General features: G+C 38.7%; 1 protein-coding gene across 7 annotated transcripts in view; it reads left to right on the top strand.

Annotated features, from left to right (window-relative positions):
• The window catches only part of SYT16 (synaptotagmin 16), a 298663-nt gene that overhangs the window by 125784 nt on the left and 150739 nt on the right, over window positions 1-22140 (top strand). The window lies entirely within an intron of this gene.

Raw genomic sequence — 22140 nt, 5'->3', positions numbered from 1 at the left:
TCCTGTGTGTTACTGGTACATACATCCCCTACAGAGATGACAGAATTGCAATTTTATATCACAAAGGCAGAGAAATAAACACAGAGCTATTCTTTGAAAGGCTTTATGTCTACCCTCCTTTAAAAGTCAAAATCTGTTTAGAGCTAAGGACCTATGTGAGACAGAAGAAGACAACCAGAAAAATTAGGGAGTCAAAATCATATGTTTTGAGGAATGACTGAAGAAACTACAGTTCTTCAGTTTCAAGAGACGGTGTAGGGAGACATATGTGCTTTGATACTGACTTTCTCTGTGAGGAAAGATAAAAGAAGAAAGTCTAACTAGAAGCTATAAACAAAGAAGGAACGTACTGCATTGCCTGGCAAAGTCTTGAGCTTCCCAGCCATTAGCAGCCAAGCAGATGGTGACAAGTGCCAATCACTTGGTGTGCACTGTGTTCCTTCATTCGGTGAGGTGTTGGAATGGATGTTTTTTAGTAGGGAGAAGGACACTACTGCTAAGATGTTGTGTCTTTATGTAAGGGCATGTAAAAAAAAAAGTAGAGTATGGCGAAAACACTGTCAGAATGCACGGGAAAATCTGGGCTCTAGTCTTGGTTCTACCACCAGATTGATATTTTGGGCAGGTCTGTTGGTCTCTGTGAGCTTTAGTCTTTCCTTTTATAAAAAGAAGAGTTGCATCAGTGATCTCAATGATCCCTTCCAAAGCAACAGTTTTAAGATAATGGTTTTGCTAGTTTATACATTTGATAGCTGGAGACTCTGAACCATTTTGCACCTAAAACCCTAGGAAAAGGACAGCAGAGCCATTTGCTTATTGAAACCAACAGGAAGGACACAGCATACAGAGTATATTATTCAGTGTTTTATACATGTTGTCTTATTTTCTTATGCGACTGTGGGGATGGGCAAGTCCAAATTCCACAGGGCAGAGGCTGTAAGCTGGGAACTCAGATGAAGGTTTTCAGTGAATTTCTCAGGAGACCGTGGCTGGCTGAAATAGAGATGGAAATTCTCTCTTCTGATTGCTGGTATCATCTCTTCTTCCTATAATGCCTTCAACTGATTAGATGAGAATTTTCTCATTGTTGAAGGAAATTCCTCACTTGATTGTTGATGTAATCAGCCATAGATGCAATCAATTTACTGATGATTTGAATCTGTGAAATACCCTCACAGTAACAATCAGGCCAGTGCTTGCTTGACCAAACAACTGGACACCATAACCTGGACAAGTTGACATATGAATTTAGCTATCACACATAGGACTTCTAAAGGAATGTTCTAGAGACTTGTCTCATTCCATACTGTGATTCAGTGATAGTTTACTGATGGTATTATTGCATATAAACCAATCTCTTATAAAATATAATCTTGAAGATTGTAATTTTCAATTCATTTGAACTAAAAAAGTGTACTATAGATCTCTTGTGAGCAAATGATAATGAGATGTTATCTCTGGTTTCAGTAAACTTAGTCTGGTGGGGATCAAATCTGCATTAAACTAACAATGATGCAGTGTAATGAGCTCAGCATAAAGACACATGCACCTTGCAAAGGGAGATTCAGTAATTCTGCCTGGTGTGATTGGTGTAGGTTTTGCAGAAGAGTTGGCTTTCTAGTGGGTCCTTACAAGGTGAGCAGGACTTTGCCTGTGGGAGAAGGTTATTTCAGCATTGGTGATTACAATGAAGAAATGCACAAAGGTTTGAAAATACATGGTGTTGTTTGGAAAACAGTGAGTTATCTGGTAAGGCTGAGCTTAGAGTACTTGGGAGGTGTGCTTGGTAATAGCACAGGAAAGGTGGTTTGGAGCTGGTTTGGAAAGGCCTCAAATGCTATGATAATAATTTGAACTTTAATCTTTAAGCAGTGGAGAGCCCTCAGAATTTTGATGCATGATAAGGTCTGTGGTTTATATAGGTAACTCTGCAAGGGGCTAGCAGAATGGATTGTTATTGTGGGCATTGGGTGGGGGATAGAAAAGGAGATAGTAGACAACATCCATTTGGAGGCTTCTGCAGCATTCCAGCATTCTAGGCTTAGAATGGAAAGGGTCTGACTAAAGCACTGCACTACGAGTGGATTGATGGAGATTTAGAATGTTTCAGAGGACTTTGCTGAGGATAATGAGGTAAGTCCTAGGCTTGATAATTTTAGGAATGCTTGCAGGATATCCTAGTAGAGATATAGGTTTAGAGTTCAGATTAGAGTCCTGGGCTGGAGACTGCATATTTTGAAGTCTTCAGGGCATGAGTGATGGCTAAATCCATGAAAATATGTAAAATATCTGAAGGAATGCTTGTCAAGTGGGAATCAGAACAAACACAGAATCTTTGAACGTAAAAACTCTTTGAGAGATGAGCAGCAAAGTGAAGCTTTGACAGAGTGATTTAGGTTGTAGGAAAAAAAAAACCCTATATCAGAAGATTCTGGTGATGACTTAGATTATAGAAAGTAGAGTTGAAGAATAAAGATTGGTAATATGGACTCTAACTCTGTCCAGAAGGGTGGATGTTCTTATTTTAAGTGGCCATTCTGAGCTCTGAGGGAGAGAGTCCTTGGTAGCAGACAATTGTGTCATCTACCCAATAAATGGTTGGAAATAGACCTTGAGGATATCCAACATTTATTGCTCTTATTCATGGCTCACCAAGCAACCTTTTGACCTATAGTTTCATCTTAAGTAAAGCCACCTCCAGAGAGAGTGAACTCTATAGATAAAAAGTTGGTTCCAGTTTCTGGGCCAGGAAGAGCCATTATAACATAAAAGCCAAAGTTCTGAATTATCACATTAGTTATTGTCGAAAAGCACACAGAGATCATCCAGTCAAAACACAGCCCTGCCCGCAGGACTTCACATTACCCAAGTAGCAGCAGTGCTGGACCAGAACCTCCTAATTCAGAGCCAGTGCTCTTTTAAAATCCAACTCTGCCTCTCAGTCTCTGGCTGATTTAATTAGATTGAACCGGTCCCCAAGAATGTGAGCCTCTCTGGGTGAACTTTGAATATCATATTCTTAAACTGTAATAGAATTTGGACTGTGGTGAACCTCACAGGGATGCATTAATAAACGAGGCTTAGCTTGAAGCAATCATCCTACATCTTTCACGTTTTATGGTTTCTGGCTAACCCATGAAAGATATTTAGCTCTCTTGTGACTCTGATCTGGTAGAGGTGACTGTATCCTTAGAGGATGTGCGCTGGGGATGCACAGTTGTCTCAACAGACTCAATTTTCTGGTAAACGTGATTAGCACATAGTACTTCATGAAATCAGAGCTTTGTTTCATAAGACTTTGCAACACTGTAACTACAAAGCACATGAATAAAGTACTGTCTTCTGTGCTTCAAAGTCTTACTTTTATAGTCCTTGTTTGCTTTGTGAATTAAGTGACTTTCACAGCGCCCTCTGAACCTAAATGTGTAAAACGTTGCAAATTGTTTGGGCTACTCTAATAGCTACTGTTTGACGCTCTCTGAATTTATAAGGTCAAATGTCATTAGGTCCAAATACCCGAATCCCTATTGGGAATAATTTCAAGGTGCAGTACATCTCAAAATGTACTCAAAAGACTTCAATCTCTTTATATCTTTCAAAAAAAATATTTAAGTCTTTAAATTGACCGTGATTCTGGAAGGGTCAGTGGGGGAAAGTTTGCAGGAGTAATTGGGCTGAGTCAGATACTTCTGCTAAATGTTGGGAATAAAGGAACTCCTTCAGACAGGCTGTCACAATTGCATTTTGAGATCAATACACATGCCTCCCATGTTAAATCAGACCTCTGGCTTTCACGTTGGCAATGGTTTGACCCCATGTGATCTTCCCTTGATGTGTGATCATAATCCTCAAGTGGAAAGCCTAGTACAGATGGCCTCCCATGCTTTACCGCACAGCTCCTTTGGGTACGGATGATATGCAGCAGAGCTCTGTGGGCAGGTAAGTAGGTGGAAACTTTCTAATGTGTCACAATAATAACAATGCAGAATCTTATGGCTGTTCAGCTCCCCCTAGAACTTCAGCCCACACAGCAGCCTACTTGGTTCACAGTCCTTGGTGAATGCTAGACAATTAGTAGCTGATAATGAAGAATGCCATGGGAACCAGTGGGAAAATAATAGCTTACTCCAAGTATATAATGAAATGAAATTAGCACAGACAGTAAAACAGACAATTTATGGTGTCTTTCTCTTTCTTTGGTAATTAAAAAGAACAAGTAAATATCTCCAGTAGAGAAATCTGAGAATCGATTAGAATCCCATCTGCTTTGGAAAAGGGTTTTATTCAGAAATGAACTCCAGAGAAGCTTTCTCTTAGGAAATAGCTACTGCTAAGGAACTAGACTAGGTAAAAAATGTCTTTTTAACTTGAATAAAATAGCAATTTTGTTTGGTTAACCTAAATGATTGTTTGTAGTCTGAGTTTTAGAAAGGGACATTAACCCTGAATAATCTGTTTTCATGTTAGGGCTGTACATTTCTGTTCTTAGTTGGAATGTCACTGGATTTTTAATGTGCCCAACAAATAAATTTTATTGACTGGGTTAGCATGTGTCTCTGTGAATTGATAACTTTCTGAACACAAAAAAGTGTGTTGTATGGAAAGTTGGGGATTTAAAGAACCTTTAAATCTTCCCATTTCTAGATATCCCACATGCTGTTCAGGAAGCATTTTTCAAGGTAGTAGATTTGAGAAAAACAATTCTGTTGAAGTTTCAGTCTCACTGTGTGGGCAGTCTTCAGTGAGTTGAAAAACAAGTTATAAACAAATCAAAATTATATTTCACTCCAAATGCTCTCCAAATGTATTTGTTTAGGAGAGCTGAAGAAAGTTGGATATCTTTCTTTTTAAGATATTTTGTCCATCTGGAGTAGACTTATCTCTCATTTATAAAAATATTCTCTTTTTAAATTGAAATCTAAATTTGCATATTGAACCAACAACCATTCCACCAAATAAAATCATATAAATACATATTCTCTGATATTTCAACATGACATGCTTTTATTAGGCATTCTATTCCTTGTTTTTTCATATAATTATATTAAGTTCAATAATGTTCAAGTGATGATATCCATGCTGACTAATTTTCTTTCGCAAATAACATATGGATTGCATAAGGCTTATATATTCAATTATATTCAACAGTTTAAGCATGTCATTAAAAATTCAACAATCTAAAAATGTTGATTATATAGCTTTATAAACCAATAAAATCACCTAATTCCTTTTGCCTCTTTTCTATCCTCTTCTCCATCTGGGAGGATGTAGGAAAATGAAGTCTGAGGAGAGGGGGTTGGATAGCTGAAGTGTGCAGGTAAACTCAGATAACTGATGAAAGTCACAAAGAATCCCCCTCTGGAAATTGATGCATTTCAGTCATATTCAGTGTACTTCTAAGCCAACTATCTGAGTCTTAAAGGAAAGAAAAGCAAGCTTGCTGATAATTCTTGGCATCTAGATGCATCTGTGGGAATGTGTATGTGTGTTTGTGTGTGTGTGAATGCTAAATGAGAATCTACATTTTCAAACTCATAAAGTAGACAGGTTAGGCTACTTAATTTTCAGAAGAAGATGGACACATTTCAGCACACACATATTACTACATTAAAGATAGCATCCAATGTATATCCCCAAATGTTAGGTTCTCAAATGTTTTGAGAAATGATCGGTTGCTAGTGACTCCATATGTTGCTATGTTTTATTTTGGAACATGTTAAAATCTCACTTAGGTCTCATTAAGCCACTTTTTCCCCTATTTTTGAAAGGTCTACTTTTTTCCTTCCAAAGAATTTGTTTGAAATGTTAGTTAACATTACTAGGGGAAAAAATCTAAGTGGAATTATTCATTTTCCTTACTTTAAAAATAAATTTTCATATTTCATAGCCCTAGAAATTTTTAGAAACATGATTGACTATCCATGAAGGTTACTGAGGCTTTAAACCCTAAGTAATCCTAACTTTAGGGACTGGCAAATTAATATGCTAAGTATAAAAGACTTAGTTTTTTATGTTTTTATTTGCAGATATATCATGGTAGGAAAAAAGGAAAATTAAAATCCTCAACTCTCAGTGTAACTTAAGTATTAAATTTTTGATTTTGTAGTTAGTTGTTGTATTAGTCAGCCAAAGGGGTGGTGATGCAAAACACCAGAAATCTACTGGCTTTTATAAAGGATATTTTTTTGGGTAGAAGCTTATAGTTACCAGGCCATAAAGCCTAAGTTACTTCCCTCACCAAAGTTTGTTGCCATGTGTTGGAGCAAGATGGCCGCTGACATCAACAAGGGTTCAGCCTTCTTCCTCTTAAGGCTCTGTGGTCCCAGCTTCTTCCAATATCAGCTGTAAGCTGGGATAATTCTTGTCTCTTTCCTGGGGCCAGACCCTTCAGGGATGAAGGTTTGGGTCACCCCACCAGGCAAAAAACCAAGTCTGGCTGAGGTGCTTCCTGAGGATAAAGGGAATATGGAATGCATAGTAGAAGTTAATTATAAATATGAGCTATATCCACTTGACCAGTTGCAGAAATGTGGACTATAATTGTTATAAGAATTTCTTTCTTGTTTTTTAATGAATATATGTATGCGTGTATAAAACAAGTATCTTTGTTTTCTTCCCTATCTTATTCCCTTATCATATGCTATATTTTTTTACAATTTTATTTTTTAATTCATTTTTAAAAAAATATTACATTCAAAAATTATGAGGTCCTCATTCACCCCCCACCACCCCCACCCCACCACTCCCCCCACAGCAACACTCTCCCCCATCATCATGACACATCCATTGCACTTGGTGAATACATCTCTGGGCATCGCTGCATCTCATGGTCAATGGTCCACATCATAGCCCACACTCTCCCACGTTCCATCCAGTGGGCCATGGGAGGATCTACAATGTCCGGTAATTGTCCCTGCAGCACCACCCAGGACAATTCCAAGTCCCGAAAATGCCTCCACATCTCATCTCTTCCTCCCATTCCCTGCACCCAGCAAATACCATGGCCACTTTTTCCACACCAATGCCACATTTTCTTGATTACTAACCACAGTAGTTCATGAATAGAATATCAGTAAGTCCACTCTAATCCTTACTGTATTCCTCCATCCTGTGGACCTTGGATTGGTTATGTCCATTCCACATCTATGTCAAACGGGGGCTTAGATTCCACATGGATACTGGATGCAATCCTCCTGCTTTCAGTTGTAGGTACTCTTGGCTCCATGGTGTGGTGGTTGACATTCTTCAACTCCATGTTAGCTGAGTGGAGTAAGTCCAATAAACCAGAGTGTAGGGGCTGAAGTCTGTTGAGGCTCAGGGCCTGGCTATCATATGGTCAGTCCAGAGATTCAGATCCCCTAGATATATCTTAAACCCCAGCACCAACTACAATTCTGGTAAAGTAACAGGAAAGGATTGTGAAAAGAGATCACATGTGAGTCCAGCTCCATCACGCAGAAACACCAACTCCAAAGAAGGGCCAACTGACATGGCAGTGAACTCCATCTGCCATGACCATAAAACCTGTGGGTCTCTTTAGCCCTCAGAAGAACCAATACCTGGGGTTGTATCTACTTTATCTCTCTCTGAGACTCTGCTCAGGTGTGCATAAGGGCAATCCTTCTGATAACTTCCAGACTTTTTTAGAGACTCATAGCCATATAAACTCATTTGTCCTTTCCATTTCCCCCTTACTTTAGGTCAAAAGCATTTTTAACTCCTGTTATTATATGTAGACAGGGATATTCTGCTGGTCCGTGTTGAATGTTTTATTCAAGGTCATTTTCTAGTTACGTCATCAGCTGGTACTTGGTAGTGATCCCTCGGCACCAGGGAGGCTCATCCCTGGGTGTCATGTCCCATGCTGGGGGGAAGGCAGTGCATATTAATTTTATGTCATAGTATTTAAGTTATAGGATATCAAGTTTAAGAGTAAATATTACCCAAGGACCTGCCTTCTCTTACAGGGAAAGTGTTAGTGCATTTCCAGTTGAATGCAGGTCAGTTGAAGTATGACTGTTATTATTTTTATTTAGTATTAAATGTGGTTTAAGGAGATGTATATGCATGCCAAGTTGACAATGTGTTGGATGTGATGGCTAAGTTCATATTTGGCCAAGTTATGGTATCAAATTATTTGGCCAAACAAGCACTGTCCTGATTGTTGCTGCAAGGATATTTTTGGATTTAAATCATTAGTCTCCTGATTGTTTCTATAGCTTATTACATCTGCAATCAACAAAGGAGGTTGCCTTCAGCAAAGAGAGAAGTCTCATCCAATCAGTTGAAGGTTTAAAGGGAAAAATAGTGATTTCAGCCATCATAAGGAAGAATTTCTATCTTTACTTCAGCAAACCAGCTTCATCTTGGGAATTCATTGAAACCTTCATTGGAACCTTCATTGGAATTCCCAACTTGCAACTATGAATGTGGGCTTGCCAATCCCCATGGTCAAATTAGCCAATTCCTATAATAAATCTCATAGTATTTACATATATTTAACCTGTTGGTTCTTCTCCTTGGAGAATCCTGACTAATATACTGAATCAGGGTGGGCCCTAATCAAATCTCACTGGAATCCTTATAAGCAGAGGAAATTTGTACACAGTAGTAGGAGAAAAGTGGAGACAGATGAACATGTGATGGAGGCAGAGATAGAGTTATGGATTGCAAGGAACTCAGACAGCCAATATGTCCATAGAACACCCAAAAGAACAAAAGATAAGAATGAGAAACTTTAGGATATAAACACCAAAGTGTCTATCTCCATATTGAGCTACTTTAGTGTGTAACTCAAAATAGCTGTGCAATTAGACTCACTTTACATTTAGTTGCATTTTTACAGTTGTGGCAGTTTGGTATTATTAATGAATTCCAAAAACAAATATTGATTGTAAACTGCTCTGTTCCTCTGGGCTAGTGATACCCTTAGGTTGTATTGAATTCAGCGGTTTCACTTTGACTTGATTTAATTATGACTAGGGCTTTGATTGGGCCACATCAGTAGGATTTCAGGTACCTGCCCCTCGGTGGGTGGAGACACAGAGAAAATGAAAAGGCAGAGGAGACAGTTGGAGTTTTGAGCTGGAGCCCCTGGAAGTAAGCACACAGGAGAAGAACACAGAGAAATAGAGATGGCTCTGTAGACACAGAAGAGGACCCAAGAAGAGAGACAGCCATCTGCCTGATAGTTTACAGCTGACCTTGTGGAGAGACCAGAGCATCTGAGCCTGGAGAGAAATGAGCCCTCAGAGAGAGAGAGAAGACTTATCCCAGGCTACAGCTGATGTTGGAAGAAGCTGGGATCACAGAGCCTTAAGAGGGAGAGGAAGGCTGAACCCTCACCAATGTCAGCAGCCATCTTGCTCCAACATGTGGCAACAAACTTTGGTGAGGGAAGTAACTTAGGCTTTATGACCCGGTAACTGTAAGCTTCTACCCCCCCAAAAAAATACCCTTTATAAAAGTCAATAGATTTTTGGTATTTTGTATCAGCACCCAATGGGTGACTAATAGAGTATTTGATACTGGAGAGTAGGGTCATGCTTTTGCAATTACCAAAATGCTGGAATGGTTTTATAAGTGGGTGTAACAGGTTGGTATTATTTAAGAATTCCAAAAAGAGATATTGGATTATGTTTGTAAACTGGTCTCTGGGTGTTATCACTTTTTAAAAATATATATTTTTAATTTATTTTTAAAATATACTTAGATTGCATAAAATGTTTCTTAAAAAAAAATAAGGGTTTCCCATATGCCCCACTCCCCACACCTCCCACTTTTCCTCACGTTAACAACTTCTTTCATTAGTGTGGTACATTCATTGCAATTGATGAACACATTTTAGAGTATTTCCACTAAGCATGGATTATAGATTACATTGTAGTTTACACTCTCTCCCTCTCAATTCTTAGGTTATTGCAATGTCATTGCAATGCCATTGCAATGTCATTCAGGACAATTCAAAATCCTGAAAATGCCCCCATATTACACCTCTTTTTCCTTCTCTCTGCGTTCAACAACTCCCATGGCCACTGTCTTCATATCCATGATATAATTTCTTCCATTGCTAGAATTACAATAAGTCTATAGCAGAATACCAGCAAGTCCACTCTAGTCCATATTTTATTCCCCAATCCTGAGGATTCTAGGATGGTGATGCCCACTCTACGTCTAATTGAGAGGGGGTTTTGATCCCATATGGCTGATAGATGGGACTCTCTTGCGTGCAGTTGTAGACTCTCTCAGTTCCTTGGTATGGTGGTTGTCCATCCTCATTTCCTTGTTATTTGTCCTGGGTGAGTCCAGTGAAGTGGAGAGTAGGTGTTGCAACTCTGCTGAGACTCAGGGCCAGCTAGCACATGGACATCCCAGAGATTCAAGTCTCTTGGACATACACCTACCAACTCCAGCACCAACTATTGGTTCAAATAAAAGGGACAGAAGAAGCATGTGTAGAGAAGTCACATCTGAGTCCATCTCTGTCATACTCAGGAGCACAAACTCCAAAGTTGTGCCCACTGGCAAGGCATAAAACTCCATAGCTATCTGCCATGATCATAGGACCTGTATGCCTCCAGAGCCCTCAGGAGTCCCACTATTTGGGGTGGTATCTACTTTGGCAGTCTACGAGAACCTGCTGAAACGTGCATAAGCATTATGTCTCTGATGACCTTCTGATTCACTTTGAAGTTTCTTAGCCATATAAACTCATTTTTCTTTACTTTTACTTTATTCAAGGTGTTTTTTCAGTTGCATCACCAGCTGGTGCTTGTAGTAATCTGTTGGTGCCAGGGAGTCTCATCTCTGGGAGTCATGTCCCATGCTGGGGACAAGGTAATGCATTTATATGCTGAATTTGGCTTAAAGAGAGGCCATATTTGAGTAACATGGAGGCTCTCAAGAGGTAACTCTTAGGTACCCTACAGCATGAGGCTAAGTTGCAATTTCAAGAGCAAAGGCTCATAAGCATAGTTGTCAATATCAATATCAAGGGTCCATAAATGGACCATCTTTCTTCACTTGTCATTGCCTCTGTACTTGGAGGGTTGTTGCTGTTCCATTTAAGAATGTAGCAGAGCTCCGCAGGATGGGAATTCAATATTCTTTCGATTGTTGTGTAAATCTCTATCCACTATGGCAATGCCTCATGAATATTTGAACATATTTATGTATCTTATATGTAGACCGAGGTGAACTTCCTCCCATGTATCCCCCATCACTGACAACCCATACTAATGATTCTCCCTGCCATAGTTGTAACCCTTCTGTGATCCAAAACTTCTTCAAAAATGAAGCCAAGAAAATTGCCAAATATAATTTATAGGAAAATGGAATAATAATGATAGGTATAAACATAAGAAATAAAATACATAATAATTTAGAAAAACTTAAACTAAAATAAAAGTAAAAAGTTGGAATATTAAAAATATAATGAAAAATATTAAAAATTTTTTTTGACATTTTGCCTTTCATCACTGTAATATTTGTTGTCATGTATGTACAGTGACATTTTCTTCCATTTCTTATCCAGTGTCTTACTTTTTTTCATTTTGTCTTCAAAGAAGTTTTAGGTCACAACAAAGTCACATACAGAATATAGGGGACTCCTATATACCCAACATCCTCCCCCTTTTGCGCCTTCTCATATTAATCTTTTTACATTTGGATGGTACTTTTGTTACAGCTAATGTACAAATATTGAAGCATAACTACTAACCATGGTGAATTGTTTACATTATTGTTTACATTTTAGACCATATAGTTTTATAAATTTTCAGTAAAATGTAACGTGGCCGGTATCCATCATTACAAGATCATGCAGAACACTTCCATTGCCCCCTAAATATTCCCTCTTTCCTCTGTTCTATTCCTCCTTCCCTCCTCCCTCAGGGCCCACAGCAACTACCAGGCTTTACTCCTTGAAGGACAAGATTCATAGATACTTGCAACAGTGCTGAGGGCTTGAAACAGTAATCTGTTTTCCCCTAATAGTAACTGCCCATGCTCTTGAGAGACACCCTTCCCTCTGTTTGAGATCCTGTTGGGTCTCCCCAGAATGGAAGTCCAACTCCTTCCCACTCATTATGTGGGTCTCCCCCCACTGATACAACATACTATGACAAAATGATCTATCACACATTCTCTAGAAGACTGCCCCAGGTGTGCCCTGTCCCAAATACTGCCCCCCCCATCCAACACCCTAAGTCAGTAACCCTTCTTTGTTGTATTGTTGAAAGTGCTTTCTCAACATTGTAGTTTCAAGTGCATATCCATCAATTCCCAGTGTTCACCTGCTCCCTCCCCCAACACTCCTCCCAGTTCCATGGACCATCCAACCCATCCTTCCTACTTTACCTCGCTGTCAGGCTTTTACCACTCAACCCAATAATATCCCTACACCCCTGTCATATCCCTTCACTGCACAACTACTCACTTCCACCTTATCGTAGATTTCACCCATATGGGCATTGGCTCACAACCTTCTTCTCCCTTTCTATTTCCTGTAAACTTATCTTCCACCTCTAGCTCTCTGAGTTTGCTCGATTTGCTCAATTCATATCAGAGAGGTCATGTAATATTTGTCCTTCAATGCCTGGCTTGCTTCACTCAACATTTGATTCATCCATGTTATCCTGTGTGTTAGTACTGTATTCCTCCTTACAGCTGAGTAATATTCCATCGTATGTATATACCATAGTTTGTTTATCCATTCATCTGTTGATGGGCATTTGGATTGATTCCAACTTTTGTCAATAGTGAATAATGCCACTATGAATATTGGTATGCATATATCTGTTCATGGCCTTGCTTTCAATTTTTCTGGGTATATACCCAGCAGTGGAATTGCTGGGTCATATGGAATCTATAATTAGTTTTTTGAGGAACTGCCAAACTGTCCTCCACAGTGGCTGGACCATTTTACATTCCCACCAGCAGTGGATGAGGGTTCCCATTCCTCCATATCCTCTCCAACACTTGTAGTCCTCTTTTTTTTTAATGAACACCAGTCTAATGAGTATAAAATGGTATCTCATTATAGTTTTGATTTGCATTTCCCTAATAGCTAGTGATGTTGAGCATCTTTTCATGTCTTTTTAGCCATTTGTAGTTCTTCTTTGGAGAAGTGTCTGTTCAAATCACTTGTCCATTTTTTAAATGGGTTGTCTTTTCATTTTTGAGATATAGGATTTCTTTATATATGCTGGATATTAGGCTCCTATCGGATATATAGTTATCAAATATTTTCTCCCACTGGGTAGGCTGTCTTTTCACTTTCTTGGTAAACTCCTTTGAGGTGCAAAAGGTTTTAATTTTGAGGAGGTCTCATTTATCTGTTTTTTCTTGGGGTATGACATTCATGAAGCCATTTCCTATTACAAGATGCTGTAGATGCTTCACTACATTATCTTCCAAGGTCTTGGCTCTTACATTTAAATCTTTGATGCATTTTTTTTTTAAAGATTTATTTTTTGTTTATTTCTCTCCTCTTCCCACCCCCCCCCCCCGAGTTGTCTGCTCTCTGTGTCCTTCACTGTGTCACTGTGTATTCTTCTGTGACTGCTTCTATCCTTATCAGTGGCACTGGGAATCTGTGTTTCCTTTTGCTGCATCATCTTGTTGTGTCAGCTCTCCATGTGTGCGGCACCATTCTTGGTCCATTCTTGTGCGTGGGGCTCTCCTACGTGGGGGATACCCCTGCGTGTCACGGCACTCCTTGCACACATCAGCACTGTGCATGGGCCAGCTCTACACTGGTCAAGGAGGCCCAGGGTTTGAACTGCAGACCTCCCATGTGGTAGGCGGACGCCCTATCCATTGGGCCAAGTCTGCTTCACCTATGATGCATCTTGAGTTGATTTTTATGTAAGGTTTGAGATAGTGTTCCTCTCTCATTCTTTTGGATATGGATATCCAGTTCTCCAAGCACCATTTGTTGAGGAGGCCATTCTCTTCAATTGAGTGGCCTTGGTGGCCTTGCTGAATATCAGATGACTGTATGAGCAAATCTATATCAGAACTCTCAATTCAGTTCCATTGGTTGGTATGTCTGTCCTTGTGCCAATACCATAAAGTTTTGACCACTGTAGCTTTGTAGTATGTTTTAAAGTCAGTAGTATGATTCCTCCAATTTCATTTTTCTTTTTCAATATGTCTTTGGCTATTTGGATCCTCTTGCCCTTCCAAATAAGTTTCATAGTTAGTTTTTTCAATTCTGCAAAAAATGATGGGTTGATTTTTATTGGGATTGCATTAAATCTGTAGATTAGATTGGATAGGATAGACATCTTAATGGTATTTAGTCTTCCTATTCATGAACAGGGAATATTTTTCCATTTAATTTTTAAGTTGAGAAATGTATGTTTTTTATTCAACTGTATTTTCTTTAGTTTATAATGTTTATATTTTCAATTATTAAATATACAAAATAAAGTTAAAAAAAATAGTACTTGGGTAAATAACCTCCTGAGTATATAGTTCCTCTCTGGATCTTCCAGAGTTTGTGAGAGACCCAGGATTTAAAAAATTAGTCAGTGTATATACACTGTGAGGCTAACAGCTGTCCTGAGTCCACACTCTTACTTTCTAAGTTTTCAACGTATTAACAGCCAAGGTTTAAGATCCATACCCTCTTAACACTATCTTTTGCTGACAACAGAGAGGATGACATCATGACAGAATATCTCATTAAAATGAACTGCTTTCTTAGTAGGAAGGAATAGTGTAACTTCTGTCTAAAATGCTTTCATGTTCTGTGCTTTTGATAATGGGATGGGAGTGTGTTTTGCATTTTTAGAGTCAAAGATGTTTTTCCAGTAATTTTTACCAAGCATGATCTTGTTCTCAGCAATGTTCCCTGAATCGAACCTGCAGTGTACTGAATTCTCTGTGTCAAACTCCTTTTTTCCTCATGCCTCCTCTTACTGAGACATCAGTGAGAGATTTTTTAGTGCTATCTCATTAGCTTCTCTTAACAACCTGGGAAATTGCTACAGCAAACATGAATGTCCTTATTTTCCAAATAGGAAAGTGAAAGTTGTAAGACCGTGAGGGAAAGTGATTAATTAGTGGTAGAGCTAAGAATTCAATGCCAAATTTTTTGGCTCTTAAAAACCCATACTCCTATTTTATAAATTAGACCCCAAAAGGGGCATACTTAGATGCCTTTTGTTCAGGAAGTATCTCACATTGTATTTTCCAAGAAACATGCTCATTTGAATTTTTGATTATTTTCCTGTAACTTTAATGAAATCTTGATCAAATGTGACCATGTTTTCTTTGGGAACAGTTAATTTCTTCTTTAATGACATATTGCCTAAGGCCAGAGATTTTTATTAAACTATCCCATTGTATTTTTTCACTAGAGAGGAACTGATCCTTTCCTCTTTTCCTGTCTGGAAACCAGCTAGCTCCATGACTGGTTTTTAGTTGTAGATTTTTTCTAAGCACATTTTTACCACTGTCTCAAGCTGGATGTGAAGACTCCCACACAAAGCACTCTAGAATGGACACTGTTGCAGGGCCACTGAGTGGTAGCAACAGCAGGTGCTCTCAAGTGGTTTCCTGTCCTCTGCCCTCCTGGTCATCTTTCACTGTCCTAGACTATAGCTCTGCTGTGCCCACAAGGGTTAAATGGAATGCAAACTGACTTTAATGGATTTCTTAAAAGAGGCATTGTTGGATGGAAAGATTGGCCTGTATTTAAAATCTGCCCTTTCTGCAAATGCCACATAATGTTGTCACTAGTATTTCAGAGGAAGTTCTGTTTTGAACACAGTTACTAAGTTTGAATAGATTACATAGCATCACCCATATTGTTCAATGTTAAATCACTTTGATTTTCTGTGTGTCACCAATTTTTAAACCATTTTGAAGCTTGAGGTATTTATGCAGCCATTTTTACAACCGCATATCCTTCTATAGTTCTGGTTTCTCTTTCATGCGGTCTATAGGGCCCAATGCCAGGAAGATTACTTCGAAGAAGGAAAGCTTATGAGCCAGGGTTAGTGTATAACTAACCTGGGCCTGGATGAGTTATACACTAACCCTGGCTCTTCCATCTCTTCAGGAATCTGATTCTTCTTCCTCTTCCTCCACCTCCTCTTCCAGAGCATGGCTTCTTTTGCTCAACTCCAGTGCAGTTTGGTTGATTGATGCTTCATTGTCTACGTGCATCAACATATCTTGTGAAGATTCAGGTGCTGGTTGAGAAGAAAGCATCTCATCCCTCTTCTAGAACTAATCATTGACTGAAGGGTCAATTCTTCAACCTTGAGTCAGTTCAGCTGATCATGCAGTGCTGCCTTCAACTGAAGCAGTGTTTCCTCCTCTTTGTGCAGCTCCTGAAGCTGGCTCAGCATCCTGCCTCCTCACGTCGGCCACTCTCAACACAAGCTGGTCATTCTTCCATTTATTAGATCTTCTTTGATTTCCTTTAACAGTGTTTTGTAGTTTTCTATGTATAAGTCATTTATATCTTTAGTTTAATGTATTCCTAGGTATTTGATTTTTTTAGTTACTATTGTAAATGATTTTTTTTCTGGTTTCCTCAGATTGCTCTTTATTGGTGTACAGAAATGCTACTGATTTTTGCACATTGATCTTATAACCTATGGCTTTGCTGAACTCATTTATAAGTTCTTGAAGCTTCATTGTAGATTTCTCAGTGCTTTCTATGTATAGGATCATGTCATCTGCAAATAGTGAAATTTTTACTTTTTACTTTCCAGTTTAGATGCCTTAGTGCTTGAGCAAGTACTTCTAACACAGTGTTAAATAGGAGCAGTGATGGTGGGCATCCTTATCTTGTTCCTGATCTTAGAGGGAAAGATTTTAGAATTTTACTATTGTAAATGGTGTTAGCTGTGGGTTTTTCATATATTCCCTTTATAATGTCCAGGATGTTTCTTTCTATACTTAACTTTTTCATTCTTCTCTTTTGTTTTTACCATGGAAGGGTGCTATATTTTGTCAAATGCTTTTTCTGCGTCTATAGAGATGATCATGTGATTTTTTTCTTTTGGTCTGTTTATGTGGTGTATTACATTGATTGATATTCTTAGGTTGAACCATCCTTGCACACCCAGGATGAAACCCGCTTGGTCATGGTGTACAATTTGTTTGATACATTATTGAGTATGATTGGCAAGTATTTTGTTGGGGATGTTAGTGTCTAGGTTCATTAGAGAGATTGGCCTGTAATTTTCCTTTCTTGTGCCATGTTTGTTTTGTTTTGGTATAGGGTAATTTTGGCATCATAGAATGAGTTAGGCAATTTTCCTTCTATTTCTCTTTTTTGGAAGAGTTTAAGCAGGACTGGTGTTAGTTTTTTCCAGAATGTTTAGTAGAATTCACCTGGGAAGCTGTCTGGTCTTGGGCTCTTCTTTGTTGTGAGGTTTTTGATGACTAATTCAATCTTGTTACTTGTGATTGGTCTATTGAGTTCATCAATTTCTTCTTTCATCAATGTAGGCTGCTTGTGTATTTCTAGGAATTTGTCCATTGCCTCTAAATTATCCTTCTTGTTGGCATATAATTTTTCAAAGTATTCTCTTATGGTACTCTTTATTTCTGTGAGGTCAGTGGTGATATCCCCTTCCTCATTTCTTATTTTGTGTATTTGCATCTTCTCTCTTTATTTCTTTGTTAGTCTAGCTGAGGGTTTGTCAATTGTATTGATCTTCTCAAAGAACCAGGTTTTGGTTTTGTTTATTTTTTCTAGTGCTTTCCTATTTCCTATTTCATTAGTTCTTCATTGATCTTTGTTATTCTTTTCTGTTTACTTCCTTTGACTTTAGTTTGTTGTTCTTTCTCTAATTTCTCCAAGTGTGCAGTTAGGTCTTCAATTCTAGCTCTTCTTTTTTGATTATGAATTAATGGCTATGAATTTCCCTCTCAGTACAGCTTTTGCTGCATCCCATAGGTTTTGATAATTTGTGTTGTCATTTCATTCATTTAAGGTAGTTACTGATTTCTTTCAAAATTTCCTCCTTGACCCACTGTTTGTCTAAGAGTATACTGTTTAACTTCCATATCTTTGTGCCTAATCTGGTTCTCTGGACCATCCTGATATCCAGCTTCAGTCCATTGTGGTCAGAGAAATTCCTTTGTATAATGTCAATCTTTCTCGAATTTTTCTGTAGCCTAGCATGTGGTCTATCTTGGAGAATGATCCATGTGCATTCGAGAAGAATGTATATCCTGCTATATTTGGGTGTAGTGTTCTGTATATGTCTATTAGGTCCAGATCCTCTAAAGTATTATTCAGAGTCTTTGTTTCTTTAGTGATTCTCTGTTGATATGTTCTATGTAATGGTTATAATGGTGTATTAAATTTCCCCACTATAATTGTAGAAGCATAGTTCTTCACTTAATTTTTCCAGTGTTTGCCTCATGTATTTTGAGGTGCCCTGGTTAGGTGCATAGTTTATGATTGTTTTTCCTTTTTGAAAGATTACCCCTTTTACTAATATATAGTGTCTGTCTTTGTCTCTTACAATAGTTTTGCATTTAAAATCTATTTTGTCTGATATTAGTATAGGTATTCCCTTCTCATTTTGGTTATTGTTTGTTTGTAAGATTGTTTTCCAGTCACTCACTTTCAGTCTCCTTGAATCCCTGGTTCTAAGGTGGGTTTCTTGTAGACAGTGTATAGATGGGTCATATTTCCTTATCTATTCTGCCAATCTGTTTCTTTTGACTGGTGAGTTTAATCCATTAACATGCAGTGCTATTACTCTCAAAGAGTTACTTACATTAGCCATATTTTCTTTGGCTTTATTTAAGTTGTTCTTACACTCTCCTCCAACTCTCTCTCTCCTGTTTTCTCCTTTAAGCCTGCAGAACTCTCATTAGTATTTCTCGAAGGGTACGTTTCTTATTGGCATACTCTCTTAATTTCTGTTTATCTGTGAATATTTTGAACTCTCCATCATTTTTGAATGCCAGTTTTGCTGGATAGAAAATTCTTGGTTGGAAGTTTTTTTTCTTTTAGTACCTTAACTATGTCATACCACTGCCTTCTTGCCTCCATTATTTCAGATGAGAAATCATCACTTAATCTTATTTAGCTTCCCTTGTATGTGATGGTTCTCTTTTCTCTTGCTGCCTTCAATGTTTTCTCTTTGTCTTCAGCATTGGAAAGTTTGATAAGTGTATGTCTTAGAGTAGGCCTGTTGGGATTTATACTGTTTGGGGTGCTCTGCACCTCCTGGACATGTACCTCCATCTCCCTCAATAGGGGTTGGGAAATTTTCTGCCATTATCTCCTCCAATACTCTTTCTGTCCCCTTTCCCTTTTCTTCTCCCTCTGGGATGCCTATAATATATATGTTTGCATGTTTTTTGTTATCGTTCAAATTCCTAAGTCCCTGCTGGATTTATTCTATCTTTTTATCTATCTGTCTTACTATCTGTTTGATTTTGGGTGTACTATCTTCCACATCACTAATTATTTCCTCTGCCTGTTCAAATCTGCTGTTGTGTGCTTCTAGTATATTTTTGATTTCTTGGATTCTGCCATTCATCACCATCATATCTGTTATCTTTTGCTGTATATTTATAATTTCTTCAATGTGTTCTTCCAGTGTCTTCTTAATATCCTTAATCTCTTCCTTCACTTCATTATATTGGTCCATTATATTTATTTGGATAGGTTTGATTAGCTGTTTGACATTCTGCATCTCTTCCTGGTTTTTAGTTTGTTCATTGGACTGGGCCATGTATTCCTGATTCTTGGTATGGTTTGTAATTTTTTGTTGCTGTCTGGTCATCTTTTTATCTTGATGGGTTTATTCATTGATTAGCTTCTCTCTCTACTCCAGAGTTTTATTTAGTTGCTGTTTTTGTGTTTGTGTGCTAAGTTTACTCTCTGACACTTTGTTCTTATTCTATTTCCTTGCTGTTGTCTATGTTTCTTTGAAGGAAACAGTTAGGACCAGAGAAAGTGAAAGAGATTAGAACAGAAAAAGGATAATAATAATAGTGAAAATAGTAGAGGAATGGTATAAGACCTAGGAAAATGAATATTTATGTAAGCAGTGTAGAGTAATAGGAATGAAAAAGTGGAGTACCTGCAATGAAATGGAAAACCAAATAGAGAAAAATATATAGATTGAATTAAAAGGACAGAATGATGAGGACAGAGGGAAAGAGAAAAGAAAGGACAAAAAAAATTAAAAAAGAAAACAAAATAGATAAGATAGAAATAAAAACCAGAGGTGGAATATAAGAACAATAATAGAAGATGGAGTAAAAATTTGAAGGAAGGAAGTGAGAGAGCACTGGTAGACAGAATTGGTATACACAGAAAAGGGGAAATTGTGGAAGAGGAAACACAGCAAACAAGAAACAATCCAGCAGCACTTGATTAAAAAAATGGGTTGGGGGCGGGGAGGAGGAAAGAAAAACAAGAAAACAAAAAAAACGCACATACAAGCAAGCAATCAAACAAAAACTAAGGAACAACAGCCTTCTCTCTTAGGTCCCTGAGGAGCTTCTCAGGCTGCTGGTGTTCATCAGTTACCCTGTAGTCTGCCCTCTTCAGGTTTTGAAGCCGGTTTTAGTGCGTAAACTAAGTTTAACTTTAAAAAAAATAAACTTTTTTTTAGGAAAAATAAGAGAACCAAGAGAAGCTAATACAAAAATAATGTCTATATTTTTCCTTTCCTAAAGTATGAGCTGAATGTTTGATATCCTGGTGGATCACTACTCTAATAAGAGCCGGGAATAGAACTAGGGACCTCGGATATTCAAGGCAGGTACTAAGCTAAACTTTCCTGTTCTGTCAGTTAGTTCTTTGGAAAGCTATCCAGTCACTTTCCTTTGGGCAGGTTTGACTCTGCAGTTGGATAGATTCTTGCTGATTAGGGGTCTGTCCCTGTCCCCTTTCTATTCTTATTGCTTTCTCTCCCAGGGCAGCAGGACACAATAGTCTGTGAGAGCAGATCCCCCTTCACCTCTCCTGGTCAGGTTGAGTTCCCTTTTGAAATTCAAATGGGACCCTGGTGACTGAACTCACCACATAAAAATCACTCTCAACCCTCTTCCAGACCACCCCCTCCTCCCAGGGGACCCTAAATAGGTTCTTGGAAGCTTATTAAGTGCTTCCTACTGCCTGCCTCCCTTAGGGGAGTTGGAATTTTGATAAGTTTTCTGCAGGGGACTAGTCAGTTGCCTGACTCCGCCCTTCCCCAGGCCAAATTTCTTTATCCCAGGGCAGTTAGGTAAATCAGGCTGCCTCAGCAATTTGCCTCTCCCCTCTCCCTCGTTCTACCTCAAGGCAGCTCGTATGTTTCCTCAAAGCTTAATGGGGGTCTAGGCAATGAATCCCACAGAAAGGAAACCCCTCTCCACTCTTCACCAGAGCCCTCCCACTCTCAGAGAATGCTCCCTTCCACTGGATGGCTGGCAGGAGTCCGGGCCTTAAGCTTTGTGCCTTGAGGGTGGGGCTTAGCTGTCCCCAGTTTCCAGCCACAGAAGCAAGAAAGTCATGGTTCTCCAGATTGATGCCCTGAAGCTTCCTACTCTGTGGATTCCCTAAACAGCACACTTGGGCAGAATCTTGCCCCCACTCCAGGAGGTATCACTTTTACTTGATTAGGGCTTTGATAGGATCACATCGGTAGGACATGGAGTCTCCACCCCTGTGGTGGGTAGAGACTCAGAGAAAACGACAAGGCATAGGAGTTAGTTGGGGTTTTTGTTTTAATAGATTTAAAAAATTATTTTAAAGATACATAGATCATGCAAAATGTTATATTAAAAAATATAAGAGGATCCCGTATACCCCACTCACCACCCCCACACTCCTCCCACATTGCCGAATTCTTTCATCATTGTGGCTCTTTCATTTCATTTGATGAATACATTTTGGAGCACTGCTAACAGCATGGATTATAATTTACATTGTAGTTTACACTCTCTCCCAGTCCATTCAGTGGGTTATGGCAGGATGTATGATGTCCTGCATGCAGGACCTGGGGAAGAAAAGACATGCAGAAGGAGGGTGCAAGGGTGTTTTAGTGCTGGAACCCTGGGAAGTAAACACACAGGAGAGGAACACAGAGTGGAGACAGCTCCATAGACATGGTAGAGGCCCTGGGAAGAGAGACAAGCAGCTCGCCTGATAGTTTGCAGCTG

Source organism: Dasypus novemcinctus, chromosome 3 (assembly GCF_030445035.2).
Source record: "Dasypus novemcinctus isolate mDasNov1 chromosome 3, mDasNov1.1.hap2, whole genome shotgun sequence".
NCBI classification, from domain to species: domain Eukaryota; kingdom Metazoa; phylum Chordata; class Mammalia; order Cingulata; family Dasypodidae; genus Dasypus; species Dasypus novemcinctus.
Note: the sequence above shows the minus strand (reverse complement) of the source record. Positions and strands in the feature narration are given on the sequence as shown.